The sequence below is a fragment of the Cryptomeria japonica genome, chromosome 1, assembly GCF_030272615.1.
Source record: "Cryptomeria japonica chromosome 1, Sugi_1.0, whole genome shotgun sequence".
NCBI lineage: Eukaryota > Viridiplantae > Streptophyta > Pinopsida > Cupressales > Cupressaceae > Cryptomeria > Cryptomeria japonica.
The window spans coordinates 487,951,250-487,967,039 of record NC_081405.1 but is presented as its reverse complement, the minus strand read 5'-3'; positions in this window follow the sequence as shown (position 1 = coordinate 487,967,039).

Below are 15,790 nucleotides of genomic sequence, written 5' to 3'. Positions count from 1 at the left end.
TAAGGAAAGTGAACTAGAAGGACTTCAACCGGAAGCACATCTTTCACCGGTTGCAACTTCTTCTGACAGTGAGATACTGGTTGTATTCAAAAGGGTAGAAAGGAAAATAAAACCCTCACCGACACCCTCTCCTACACCCAAAAAGACAAGACAAAAGCAACAGGCAGTTAGGCCTCCAGCTAAGAAGTTAACCCCAAAGAAAAAGAAGGAAAAACAGGCTATTGCTCCACTAGACAAACTTCTAAATGAAATAACTGAGGATGGAAAATTGAAAAATATTAGCAAGCTGTATAACACACTTTCCAATGATGATAAAGAGAGCATAGAGAATAGTGTAATTTTACACTTAGACATATACAAGAAATTTTTGATGGAGATTGTTGATGATATACCCAATGATTTATATAGAAGACAAGAAGCTAGAAGGGTAACTATTGTTGAGTTAGATAAAAAGATAAAAATAGAAAAATTACTTGCAGTTCACCCAGTGAAATCCACTAACGAGATAGATGAATTGATCGGTGAGGCCAACCGGACAATATTTTCAACTGATTAGCGACATGTAGCACTAATGGTAGGCAGAATGAATGAAATCTATGAAGAAACTGCAGATCAATGGGATATATTCTTTGTTGAAAATGAGAAACAAGAAGAACTTAAAAGACCTAAGACCATCAGAGTCTACCAAAAGGATAAGGATAAGGGGAAAGGTAAGATAGGTGGACCTCCGAGCCTAAAGATAACAGATAACTTGCCCCCACCTCTCTCTGATACTCCACCGGTAGAAATTGTTGACAAACAACCGGCAACAGAGAGTATGGAGACTCCTCGTGAAGATACAAATCCTGAGTCTGAAATTTTGTACACTATGAACATAGACACCGAAGAGGTAAATATTGTGGTTGATAAAGAGACCACTGAAGATAAGAAGAAATATGTGGCTAATAAGCCACTGACTACAGATGTTGAGATTGGGGTTGAGACACAAATTGAACAATCAGTTGATCCCTTGTCTACTGGAATTGTGACTGATACAAACATTGCTAAACCCACTGAGTTAGAACAACTGACTGACAACATAGTGAAACCAGTTGAGATATCGACAGTAGACAGTACAAAGGTGCATACTGAGAAATCGACAGTGAATACTGAGACTTCATCAAAGAAACCAGCAGTAGAGAGCACAGTGAAACCCACTGAGGCATAGGTTGAGAAACAAGAATGGAAAAAGGTTGAGGTACAGGTTCATGCAGAGATAGTGCCACCGGCTTCATCTGAAAATCCCAAGCCTTTGGTAGTGGAAACACAAACTCAAACAAATCCTCCTGAGAAAGAGGAAAGCAAAGCTATCACTACAACCGGCGGACTACAAATTGTGAGAACAATTGGACAATCATCTGGCACATCAATGACTAAATTCAGGCCAATAAATGTAACAGAGGTACTATTGGATTCAATAAAGAAGATAACCGAGTGCAATGCACAAGCTTATAAGGCAATAGATGATACTTTACCAATTTTGAAGATGATAGCTCCAAAGTGTAACATAGATAATAAAGATTCTTTGAGCCAATTAGACACATTGTGTAAGTATATAATCGACAACCTAATAACACTGGACCAGATAAATGAAGATACATTCAAAGAGAAAATTGTGAGATTTTGCCAAGATCAAGGGCACAATGAAAAGCATAAAAAAAGAGACAATAAGAACAAACTGTATTCTCATCAATATGCAAATGATCAACTGGATTCACCAGTACAATGCATATAGGCCTGCTTATATAGGTAAGGCCATATGGATGTACGAGTGCACAATCATGACATGTGGCTCAATGAGAAACAAGGGTACATAAGAAAGACTAGGGGTAGGTAGGAGAAATAATGTAATATTCCACAAGAGGTGGATGACCCACCGAATGTGGAGTGTAACAACAAAACAAGACCACAAAAGGTGGAATTTCTCCTACAAGCTCTATCCCTATATGCACACTTCCCTAAGTGTCTCAAATCCAAAATACAAAGAGATGCATTATCCTAAGTTAACTTAAGTAAAGTTTAATAATATCCATAATGAATATTTATTTACACCAACACCCCCCCTTAAGTGCAACATAGGGGAATGAAGACTGAAGTCAACAATGCAAGATGGGTCCCAGCTACGAGGCCATGATAGGTACCCATGTACAAAATGCAAATGCAAGCAAAACTATGCAATGCAATCTCTCATAAACGGAGAAAGGGAGAAAACCCAGTCAGAAAAAACTCCCCCCCAAAAAAGAGATGAATGTACAAAAGACTCTCAAAGAAGAAGGACAAAACCTCAAAGAGGAAAAAGTCCCCCCATAAGAGAGATAGGAGAAGTTAGCTGACCCCCCCTAACGACACATCTTGCACCCCTAGGAGAGCTCGCAACTGCTGAAACTTACTCTCGGTGAAAGGTTTGGTGAATATGTCAACAACCTGCTCCACTGTAGGACAATACTGAAAGTCAATGACCTGCTCCTGAATCAACTCTTGAATAAGGTGCATATGAATCTCGATGTGTTTGGTTCGCTGGTGCTGGACCGGGTTCTTCAAGATTGCAATAGCACTTTGATTGTTGTAATGTAGAACTGTCGGTCGTGGAGTGGTGAACCCAAACTCTGTGAGAATCTGCTGAAGCCAAATGGTCTCAGTTGTTGCATTAATAGTGCCTCGATACTCAGCCTCAGTCGAAGAGGTAGCAATAGCATGTTACTTCTTGCTCTGCCAACAAATGGGGCCTGAACCAAGGTGAAAACTATAACCTAAAGTAGACTTACGATCATCAAGATCGCCAGCCCAGTCGGAGTCTATGTAACCAACCAAGTGAAGTCATGTGCCCACTGCATAGTGAATCCCATCCCTGGATGTAATGAAGGATGCGTTTGGCGGCTTTCCAATGAAGCCCATGTGGTTCCTCCATGAAGCGGGAAACCATGCCAATTGGAAATGAAATATCAGGGCGTGTATGAGTCAAGTAGATGAGACTACCCACAAGATGATGATATAAAGTGGCATCAACTGGTGGAGAAGAACACTGAGCCTCAAGCTTGACTCTGGAAAGAAATGGAGTTGGTGCAAGCTTACAATCAGCCATATGAAAGCGTGCAAGTAGATCAAGAGCATACTTGGACTGCGATAGTGTAATCCCGGAAGGTGACTGTGAAATATCAATCCCAAGAAAGTAGTGCAAAAGACCCAAGTTAGTCATAGAAAATCTGTCATGTAAAGCTGGTTTGACTCTGCTAATGATGGATGCGATACTCCCTGTAATGATCAAGTCATCAACATAGAGTACAAGTATCAAGTGAGAGTCATCCTGGCGCAAAATGTAGACATTTGGATCAGAATGACACCTGGTGAACCCTGCTAAGAGAAGAAAGGAATCCATCTTGGTGCACCAGGCCCTGGGGGCCTGCTTAAGGCCATAAAGAGATTTCCTTAGTCTGCAAACTAAGGAAGTATCCTGGATGAAACCCTGTGGCTGCTCCATATAAATATCCTCATCAAGATCGCCATGAAGAAAAACACTCTTCACATCCATCTAATGTACAACCCAACCATGAGCTACAACAATAGCAAGTGTCAAGCGAATGGAGTTCATCTTGACTATGGGCGCAAAGGTTTCAGTATAGTCAACACCTACACCCTAAGAGAAACCTTTCGCAACAAGCCGAGCCTTAAACTTATCCACACTACCATCTGCTGCATACTTGGTCCGATAGATCCACTTACATCGAACCATCTTTCTCCCCTTAAGGAGATGGACTAAATCCAATGTGTTGTTCCTCATCAAGGAACTATACCCTTCCTCCTTAGCTTGGTGCCACTCAGGAACCCTTGATGCTTCCCGAAATGTTTGTGGAGTGGAAGTGGTAGCAATGAATGCATGTGGAAGATCCTGATGCTGTGATCGATTCCTCCATGTATCTGAAGGATCCCCAACAAGAGAACCCATGGACTCAAGTGTCTATCGAGCCCAACGAGGTTTAGGTGGAGGTGGAGAATGAGGCTCCTCAACTGCAAGTGGACCCTACGGAGGTGGAACCCTGCGAGTCAGAGTTGAAGGAGTCTCATCATCTAAATCACTAGCATCACTATCCACAATGGAGGAAGCTGGAGGAGGTAGAGAGGCTAAGCTAGGAGAGCTTTCCTCAAAGTGAACACTCCTCTCAATGAACACCTCATGTGTCTCAGGATCCATCAATCTATATGCCTTAACACCCTCAGGATATCCAACAAATATGCAAGGCCGACTCTGAGGTTCCAATGCCTTGCATTTCTGTGGAGGTATGCATGCCCATATTGGACACCCAAAGACTCTAAAATGTCTCACAATTTGTTTCCTACCAGCCCAAGTCTCAAAAGGAGTAATACCTTGCAAAGCTTTGTGAGGAACCCGATTCTGGATGTGTGTGGCACAACTGATAGCCTCGGCCCACAAGGTGGGATCAAGAGAATGTACATGTATCATATAGCTAGCCATTTCTTTGAGAGTTTGGTTCTTGTGTTCTGCAACTTCATTCTGTTGTGGAGTGTATGCGACATAATGCTAAAGATCAATCCCCTCAAATGTACAAAAATCCTCGATTCTTTTGTTCACATATTCCCTTCCATTATCTGTGCGAAGAATCTTCACCACTTTCCTGGATTGCTTCTCCACATGAGTCTTGAAGTCCGGAAATCTGTCAAATACTTCACTTTTATGAATGAGAAAGTAGACCCAAGTGAAGTGGGAGTAGTCATCAATGAAGGTGAGGACATAACGGGCCTTGCTAAATGAAGGTGTTGGAAATGGACCTGCTACATTGCTGTGAACAAGTTGAAGAACTTCCAAAGCTCTCCAAGCTTTCCCTTTATCAAAATTCTCTTTGGGATGCTTGCCCATGGAACAACCTGAACATACACCTTTTGAAAAATTGTTTCGAGGTAGACTTGTGACCATGTCTTTAGTGTCAAGTTGTTGAAGATACCGGTAGTTGAGGTGACCAAACCGCTCATGCTATAGCTTACTTTTGAAATTGGAATGAATAAGGAAGGCCCTAGAAGGTGAACTTGGCACAAAGTGGGAGAATGAATAAAGCCTTGAGTTGTCATTTACTTGTCCCACTGCTACCAAGGCATCATCATCAAGTTCCTTTACCACAACTGAATCAGGTGTAAACTCAACCTTTTTCCCATTCCCATAATGAGTGATTTGGTAGATAGAGAGAAGGTTGGTAGACAAGTTAGGAACATAGAGAACATTCTCAAATGCTCCATCATCCATGTCAACTAAACCTTTCCCTTCAACCTCTACGTGTATATCATCGCCTATGTAAATGTGAGGTACCTTAGATGGCTCTAATGAATAAAACTGCTCCTTTGGAGCACCCATGTGATATGAGGCACTCGAGTCAAGTTTCCATTGTTGTGAAGAACCTATTGTAGCCACAAATGCTTGCCTTTTTCCCTTAGAATGTGAGGAAGAGGAAGGAGATGAATCCTTCTTTGTTTAGGTGGATGGAAAGTTGATTTTTTTTTCTTAAGAAGATTAGTTAACTCATCAACTTGCTTTGTGTGGCATCAATGCTCATCATGACCATACTTCTTGAAATATGCACAAGTTGGTTTATCCTTCTTAGGTGGTGTCCCCTTCTTGGAAGGGGATGAAAAATCGCCTTGTGATGGAGAGGATGATTGTCTTTTTTCCTGCCGTGGCAGTGACTTAGATTGCTTCTTCTTCTTGTTGGAATCTTTTCCTTGACTTCCTTGATTCCCTTGATTAGCCACCAAAGCCTTGGACTTTGAAGACTTGAGAATCCCCATGTTCAACAACTTAGATTGTTCCAATATCAACATTTCTATGAAAGCATCAAATGAAGGCATAACATAGGAACTCCCCACTGTCAAACGATGAGTTTGAAAGCTAGACACAAATGTTGCATATTCTGGTGCAAGCTTGTCCAACAAGTTGAATATCAACTGAGCATCCTTTTTGTCAATTCCACAATCCTTAAGCTTTGCTCTTAGCTCATTTGCTTTGGTGACATAATCTTGGATTGTATTGAAACTCTTGGGATCCAAGTTGGTGAGCTCATTGTCAATCTTGTAACCTCTGATTTCATCAACTTGACCATACAATTTCTGAAACATATCCCAAGCGTCTTTGATTGTAGTACACTTCTCAATATGAAAGATGAGATCATCTAATACATACTTGTGCAAAGTTCCAAGAGCCATGCAATTATTAGTGAGTCATTCTAACTGAGCATTAGGATCAACCTTAAGATCAGGTGGAGCTGCTATCATTCCATCTATGTAATGTGTGAGACCTTTTTCCATTAATTTGCTCCATACTTTAATTTTCCATGATGCATAATTATGTGGAGTTAAAGGTGGAAATTTATGAGGACTCATTGCAACAAAAATTAAATAGCACAAGGAAAGAAAGGCACAATCACACAAACACCCCCCCAGATTCACTCAATCAAAGAATCCCCCAAAAGTGATGATTTGACACTTTATACTTAGTGTGTGTACAATGGGCCACTTGCAAAAAAAGGCAAAGTGGACTTCTGATTTCAATTTTACAATTGCCTCAATAAGGCCAAAAGATACTCAAACTAATAGTGCAAGAGATTGAAACTAAGATCCAAGCAATTTACAAGTACCAAATAGGCCAAATAAGACCAAAATCTGAAAGTACAATTTCCACTCAAAATCTTTGAAATCTTATCATTGATCATGAAAGTAGATGAAAAAACATGCACTTAAAAAAATGGCACCTGAAAAGGAGGTCATATGAGCTCAAACGAGGCCTTTGAAGTTGCAGAATTGAGGATTAGATAGATACAGTTGAGAGAATCCAAAAATCCTGAAAAACCTGTGCACTAAAACAAGAAAATAACAACACCACTACAAAGAGCTTGAAAAATTAGCCCAAATAAAAAAAAATTGCACCAAAAAAGAAGCAAAATTGAGCAAGTTATGGGCCTCCAAAGTTGACCCAAAAATCCAAACTGCTCAACGGAGAGGGGTCTAAAAATTTCCAAAGAAAATGCTAACTAGGCACTGACTGGGCACTACTGACTGGGTAGAAGGTACGGATCCCAAAAACAATTTTCAATTTTTTTTTTTTTTTCAAAAAAATCTTTTCAATCTGGAAAATAATTTTTCAGAAAAAAAATAATTTTTTTTTTTGAAAAAAATCTGAAAATTTCGTACCATACTACTTGAATTCAGCAGAAAATTTCCTCCACACCCAAAAATCAATTTTCACCAAAATAGGTTGAGTTTATACTCGATTTTTATGGAAACAACCTCCTAGATGCAATGGTGAGGTCGAAAATGCTCTAAGATGCCTCCCAAAAATGCAGTCCCTCAAATCCAAAAATAGAAGCCTTCCATGATGTCTCAACCAATCAATGAAGCCCCAATGGCTCTGATACCATGTGAGATTTTGCCAAGATCAAGGGCACAATGAAAAGCACAAAAAAGAGACAATAGAATGAGAAGAACAAACTGTATTCTCATCAATATGCAAATGATCATCTGGATTCACCAATACAATGAATATAGGCTTGCTTATATAGGCAAGGCCATATGGATGTACGAGCACACAATCATGACATGTGTCTCAATGAGAAACAAGGGTAGGTAAAAAATACTAGGGGTGGGTAGGAGAAATAATATAATATTCCACAAGAGGTGGATGACCCACAGAATGTGGAGTGTAATAACAAAACAAGACCACAAAAGGTGGAATTTCTCCTACAAACTCTATCCCTATGTGCACACTTCCCTAAGTGTCTCAAATCCAAACTACGAAGAGATGCATTATCCTAAGTTAACTTAAGTAAAGTGTAATAATATCCATAATGAATATTTATTTACACCAACAAAAATGAATAAGGAGAAAGAAAAATTCTTTGAGGAAATAGTGAAGAAGAATAAGGAACAAATGGAAGCCCTATTACCAGCATTAAGAGAAAAAAAATTGGATTTCAAGAAACTGTATAGAGATATCTGCAAAACTGATATTTTGACAGAGGACATAGATTTAGAGATCAGCAAAGCACAAAAAGAAATCAACAATATTGCTGACAACTTAATAGGAATATCAGATTCATTTTTAGAAGTTGAAAAGGATATTGCAGTTCTTGAGGAGAAAATTGAAAAGTTAGAAAAAGATAAGGAAAAGATAAAGGTTAAGGCAAAGGATTTAAAATGCAAACTAGGCCCTAAATTGGACAACCTCATCTCTTTGAGGAAAGAGATCTTAGAAGCACTCACTCAGGGACAGAAGACACCAGAAGACAAAATGCATCACCTCATCGGTACAATTCAGAGAACAGAAGCGACATTAAAGGACAGTGAGAAGTTCAGTGATAGTCTAAATTTTGCATTAGCAGACATCTATCAGATTGTAACCCACCAGTTACAAGGATCTAGGCAGGAACCACACTCCACTAATAGTGAATTACAACCTTTGTCATTGATGCCAAAGGGGGAGTAGTGGAAATGAGAAAAAATGATCAGAAGAAAGACATCATTAGCTCAGGGGGAGCACACATTTTGGTAACACAGTTTTGACAAGTTTTGGCAGATTCGTTTTTTTGGACACTTTCTAGATTTTTCTCATGAGTGTTGCCATCAATGCCAAAGGGGGAGATTGTTAGAAAATGCACACTCCAATGATAAATTGTAGGTGATTGAAGGTATTTTGATTGATGGCAACCTTATAATCATATGATATCGGCAGACACCAGCACCGATAGACTCTACACCGGCATACAGTTCACCGACACCGAAAAGAAAGATTACCGGCACCCTGGCCGACAAGAATTTTGTTTAATTGTATTTTGTATTTAATTGTAAAATCTTTTTGTAAGCCGACATGGTGGATTGTAATATGACTCATATAAGTATGAGATCTTGTAGATCATTTAGGAGATGTATGTATGGAAGGATTATTGCAAACCTAATGTGTGAATTGTAAGGCAGATTTTGGATAAGGGTTTATGATTATTGCAGAGCTTAAATTGATACTGAACTTGGCATAGTAGATGTTGATTTGAAGCAGTACATGACATTGGATTTATATAATCCATTTTTGTAAGTCAGTGAGACTTCTTTTGTAACTGAGCAATGAGTTCTAGGCACTTGGCCTTCCTGCATGTGCAGGCCCCTATTGTAACAGTAATATTCTCTTATTGGCCAATAAGCGAATATTGTGGGTCACAAATCCCATCGAGGTTTTTTTCCACACCGGGTTTCCTCGTTAAAATATTGTGTTATGGTGTGTCTTTCATGTTATGCTTATTGTTCTTATTTGCTGCATTAATTTTAGTTTACTGGTACATAGTTTTGGTATGCTTTTCATATAATAAGTGTAGAAAATTCATTAACCTGTCAGATACTGATTCACACCCCCCCCTCTCAATATCTTTGGGAATCCTAACAAAATCCTCAAGAAGGACAAATAAACATAAATAGCGACAAAACATAGTGTCAATATCACCACATAAACCTCCACAACAAGGCACATCATATCCTCTCATTGGAGCAACATTAATCCATCCTCAAACAATAAGGACTCACTCAACTTGCTAGAGAAACATTACAAAACCTCAAAAGACAAGTATAACACTTCTTGTCGAAGCTCAAATGAATTCAATTATAGAAAATATGAATAACACAATTCCCCCAAAATATCAAATACATCATAACAAGGCCTCTGGAGTCAAAACCAATTGAAAAAACCAACATGGAAGGCTAATACTGACCCAAAAATTCATTGACACCAGAATGACGCTATTACAGCCCAGAGTTGCACTTTTGTTCTCTGAAGTGGTACTTTTGTCACCCAGAGTAGCACTTTGTAACAGGGTGTGGAAAACTCAAAAATGAAACCCTGAGCGATCCATACTTGCCCAGGTCTGATAACCGACTTTGAAAAGGTATAAAGCCAACCCAAAAAGTCCAAAAAACCAAAAAAAAATTAAACCAAGGCTTTAATAAGGCCAACGAGACCCAAATAAAATAATTGATCAACATCTATCGACAATATCTTACAAAATCTGAGACACAACACAACTACTTCCTAAACCTCAATCAAAATAACAAATGATAGAAAAAGATTCTAAATCACAATATACAAGGCAAGAAACCCTTAATAACTCCAAATCAAAACCACAAATGTTCACAGGAAATTCCAAATCAACAACTACTTTTCAAAAGAGCTTTTCCAACACTACACATTCAACTCACAAATCAGATATAATCCTTTTCCCAAATTAATCTTTTAGATTTAAAGAAAAATAAAATGATTATTCATTTCCAAAACTCCCCAAACAATCTTTTACAAACAATGGCAAGCAATCTTTCTTGAAGCAAAATTGAGAAAAGGGTATCCAAAAACCGATTTGGAAAATCACAACAATGGCAAAGGAAATCTGATGAAGAAAAGTTTCAAATCCATGCAAGCTCCCCAATACAATCCAAAATCAAAATCCAAGCAATTTGAATCCTTCAAAATAATTCTGAGTAATCTCTCCAAGAAGCCAACCCTCGTGAATTCTCAGGAAGCCAAATTAATAAAAATCAAAACTCAAAACATAGGAAAAAGCCAACCAATCAAAATATTCCAATAAACTCTATTGTGTACCAACCCCCTTCCAAAAATCAAGGTAAGGATATAAAATAATATTATTTACTTACCCCCAAAAGTCAACCAATAAAATAATAGGGTAGGTATAACATAATATTTAATTACTCAATTAGTAACAAGAGAATGTATTAATATAATAACCAACAATAATAAATCAAAGCCCAAAGTTGGTAAGGCAGAATGTGCTTGAACCTGCCAAGTTCCATGAAGCTCTGGCCAATTATAATTTGTGGCAGGGGTCAGCTCTCTTAGGGGGTCTGTTTCCACGGAATTTTATCCAATCCAGTCATGCATACATGGTGCTTTATGACCGAATCAAGCATGCCCTCGAAAGGAAAAACTTCTGTCATGTGAAGAATGGTCTGCAACAATTTGATAGACAATTGGACGAGCATATTATGCAAAGAGTCAGGATCAAAGTCGGGGCTCTTATTGTGATTTTGGAGCTAGAAAATGTTGATCCCAGACTAGCAATTTCGCATCCTGAGGAAAGGGGATGGACTACAGAAAGGATGCCAAACCTTAATGCACATCTGCAGGATGGGACCTTGGGATGGACTAATAGTTTCTCACAGCCCGAAGTGGCAGAGGAGTGGGATAATATAGCATCGACTCCTTTGAGGGAAGTAAGATCACGACAACCCACAAAGGTCAATATCTGGGAGGTCATTCGTCGCCCTCAAGAAGAAACAGAGCCGGTGTGATGGGAGGATGATACTTCAGCCTTCAACGCCCCCGAAAGTCAAATCCTGGGAGATTGAGCTATGGAAGAGTAAAAATATAGCTCTGGCTCTCTATTTTTTTGTTTCTTAGAATATGTCCTAGTTTCGATGTATAAGGAAATATGTATAAGGAAATTCGTTGGCAGCTGATATGGCTCATAAATATTGATAGTTTTTTGATAATTCTGTTATGTTGACATATTATATCAAATTATACATATCATAAATATGTATATTTTGATGAATTCTTTTTTGTATGATTGGGTGACTTGTCCCCATATAGCGTAGATTTAGTTTTGGTAATTGAGCCAGGATTCAGAGTTTTCTTCCTAGTTCTTTCTCTGTTGAGCTCTCGAACTAGGTCTTCTTATTATTAATATATCAAGTGCTCGTCACTTTTTGCTAAAAAAAAATAAAAATAAATCAAAGCCCAATAAAATAAATCAAAGGCAATATAAATAAATTCTCCAAATAAATATTAAATGACAAATAAATTAAATAATAATATCCTCACAATCACAACTCCCAAGAGGGCCAATCATAAAAAGGGGTGGGTACATAAATAGTAACAAGTAAATTATCAATAAATAAAACAACAAGACAAATAATTAAATAAATAATCAAAATAATAAATAATTAGATAAAAAATAAATAACTCAAGAATAAATAAATAAATAAACAATAGACAAATAAGCAAAATGGGTAATAAATAAGTAAATGTATGAAGACGCATAGATACTCAACCAGTAATTAATTAATAAATAAATAATAATCCAATAAATCAAAAGATCATATAATAAATATTCAATTAAACATTAGACCATAAAATAATAATAATACTATAAAATCATCAATTAAATACAAATTCATGAAGTAAATATCAATTAATAATAAATCTCCAATAATAATAATTCACACATTAATATCAAATATTAATACCATCTATTAATTTAATTTAATAATAAATAAGCTATATAAGCTGATTAATTATTAATTAATAAATAATCTCAAAATCACAAGGCAACCCGTCATAAGGTTGAACAACATACCACATGACACAGACCAACGACTCAAGTCAAGACACTAACTGACAAGAGTATCAACTTAAGCCTAGAGTATGAGAGGGAAACACATGCTATATCCAACAACTTGCCATTGGGATAAAGATACATTCAGACCTGTGACACTAGGTGGAGTCGATGTCTGGTACCTGCAATCCCGCATCCACCACAAAATGCAATACAACATATAGACAACACATATACTTCATAAATGTTCAGGCAAGTGATAGAGAATCACAACACCATATCATGCTCGCAATGAGTGGTATGACATCATCTCTAACCATGAAGACACTAGAAGACAATCACAAACATTGTAGCTTCAACTTAGTCATCATAATCATAAAGTAGGGTTAGTGTAATCATATCAAAATCCCATAAGCAATATGATCTTTCATGAATAATGAACATATATAAATCATCAAATATAGATCCATCATCATATCTAATACAATCATGAAATAGGGTTAGTACATAGCATGGTACCATCAAATCATCATAAAGTAGACCAAGCTAGATCAATATAATCCTTTGATGTACAAAAAGACAAGATGAATCAGGGAGGGGCACTACAGATGATGCTCAATTATAGGATGAACTGGAAATTTTTTTTGTCATTAGAAATCAAAATACCATCTCAGGAAATGCCTGTATTATCAATCATTAAAAGCGCCTAAAGATGCAAGTCATGTAGAAAAATCAGAATGCAATTATGAGCACATAAACCCAACATTTTCAAGGGGATGCCCATTTTGGCATCTCGCACAAAATGGGTATTATTAGACCCCTTTTTTACGTCCTTTTTAACATAAGAAAACAAGCACAACAAGAAAGAAGGTGATCCTCCATCATCGAAAAGCATCAAGGATAAATGAGAGGCTTTCATGGTCTTTAGTTTTCAAGTGGTGGTTAAGCAGTTCCCAAGTTGCTAGTCTCCATTGAGGCTTTTGCGTTCAACCCAAATGCATGAGAGTAATAGCAAGTTAGGTAAAACGAAGATTTATTTCAAAAAAATGGTTAATGGATATTTTTGTAGTAGAGTAGGGTTAGAATAGTTAGTTAGTTGTTTTTTATTTCAAAGAAGTGCAATTGCACATTTCCTTCTCATTCAAGAGTTTTCTTTTCTTTTTCTTTATGTTGTGTTTCTTGCAAGTGTTAGTTCTCAAAGATACCTCCTCAAATTTTTTGAGGTATTTCAATTATTGGTATGCGTCAAGAATGGGGTGAGTTTTACCATCAACTTGTAATTTTAAAAGTATCATGATGTGTGTCTTCATATCCTAAGAATGAGACATGCTAAGGTTTGAACATACGTTCTTAATCACATAATTATTCACTTTTCACTAACAGGTACATTCTACCTATCACTATATAAAGAAAATGTCAAATTTTACATTTTACTCGTGTATTCAAAAATTTCTTTATTGTTACTAAAATTAAAAGACAAAAGTTATAACACGTGCATAGACAATTTTTGCAAAAAATTTTTGATATCAAACTCGTGTATATTCATTTATAAAGAATTTTTTTTACTAAATATACAAGGGGTCTCAACGTTTTTCTTTTATATCATTACAAAATTTCAAAATGGGCTTATCAAAAGAGAAAAATAAACTTTGTTTCATGATAGCATGAGACAAAAGGGAGTAGCATTGTCACGTCAGAGGGCTATCTCCTCCATCATCACTTTCTTCTTTGTCCATGTCCTCATTCGTGTGCAACACCTCTCTTTCACTGGGTAAGTCATTATCATCATCCTAACTACCTGTCACCTAGTTTTCTACCAAGAACCTAAAGCCCTTCAACCATTCTCTATCAAAGAGGGTTCCTCTCCAATCTCCTTTTTTAAGGAATTCAAAGGCGTAGCTACATTTTTCTTGGTGGTCTTGGGGAGAGAAACTTCTAAAGTTGGCCTTGAAGGTTCATCGGGGCACAATAACATCCTTTTCCAAGTATGCCTTCAAATCCATGTCTGTAGGGATGCTAATTCTATAGAGAGACACCTCCAAGACTTGATCCAGCCCATTAGTTATGTCTTTTTCAAACAACCTTATGGTCAACCTTGCAATGAATTCCTTTGGAGCCCCAAGGTCAAGCATGGATCCCATAAAATGTGACATAATATCAGAATCCACCCAATACCGGTCCTCACTTAAAAATATTTCCCAAGGACACATTTTACAACAACTAGCACCAACTCAATGTTCGTATTTATCAGTTATTCCAGTCGCATGTCACTTAAGAAAGGCCTTTTTTGATTTGTTAGTAGTTAATCTAACCAGAGTATCTATCACTGCTTAAACTCTAAGAATTATTGCTAAAACTCTTTTTGTAGGCCTAATATTCAAATTTTGGAATGATTTTGTTAATAGAGTAGAACGCCTTTTATATACAATATGGATCAATCCACATGCAAACAACTATACGACTGTTTTTCGAGGTGTACAATCATGCCCCTTCCCAAGGTTCAAGATGTATTAGGCATCACACCCAGAGTTTTTGTATTTAGTAAGTTTATTTGAATGCCCTTTTAATGACATCAAGGATGTTTGTATTTTTCTTTCTTTCAAAGGGTAAGTGGGAATTTAATGCATCTACTTCTTCTATTTATAACTAAGGGTTTAGTTTTATTTGGCTTGAGATTTTAACCGATATGTTAAAAATTTGTTTTACCAATTTGGTCCTATCAATAGTCATGTGGCGGCATCCATGAGATCATTCACGATAAGTAATTAATTTTTTCTTAATGTGAAGCAATTAAGAGACATGCATAGACATTAAGTGAAAAATCTAAAGGTTGCCCTTACTACCACTTTGGTTTCTAACCTAATAATTTGATACTATTATTGACAAAATCTTAAGTGATTGAAAAGCAAAGCAAAAAAAAAGTAGAAAAATAATGTTGCTTTGAGAATGTTATGTTTAGGTGACACAGATAACTCTATTGGGGCTATAGATGCTTGACTGGCAGTAGAGAAATATTTATTAGAACCCAAAGCAATATCCTTGTTGAGGCTATAGATTTATGTCTTCTAGCAAGGCTATAACTTGTTGGCTATGAGGGATTTACCAAACTATGTAGTTTAATACTGACGCATCCTCTTCCTTGTTTCACCTTATGAAAAAGGGAGTACTTAAAAACCAAATGCATGCACAATTAACATTCCTTGTCTAGTGTTGCAATCTTTCTGGTACAATTTATTTATTTTATATAGGGTTTTTATATTGAGATAAATCATACTAATTATTTTGTCATAGCGATGATGATTTGATGCATTCATTCCTTTTCTTTCCTTTGAAAAGAAATGATCTCTTATTAGCATTGTTGTACA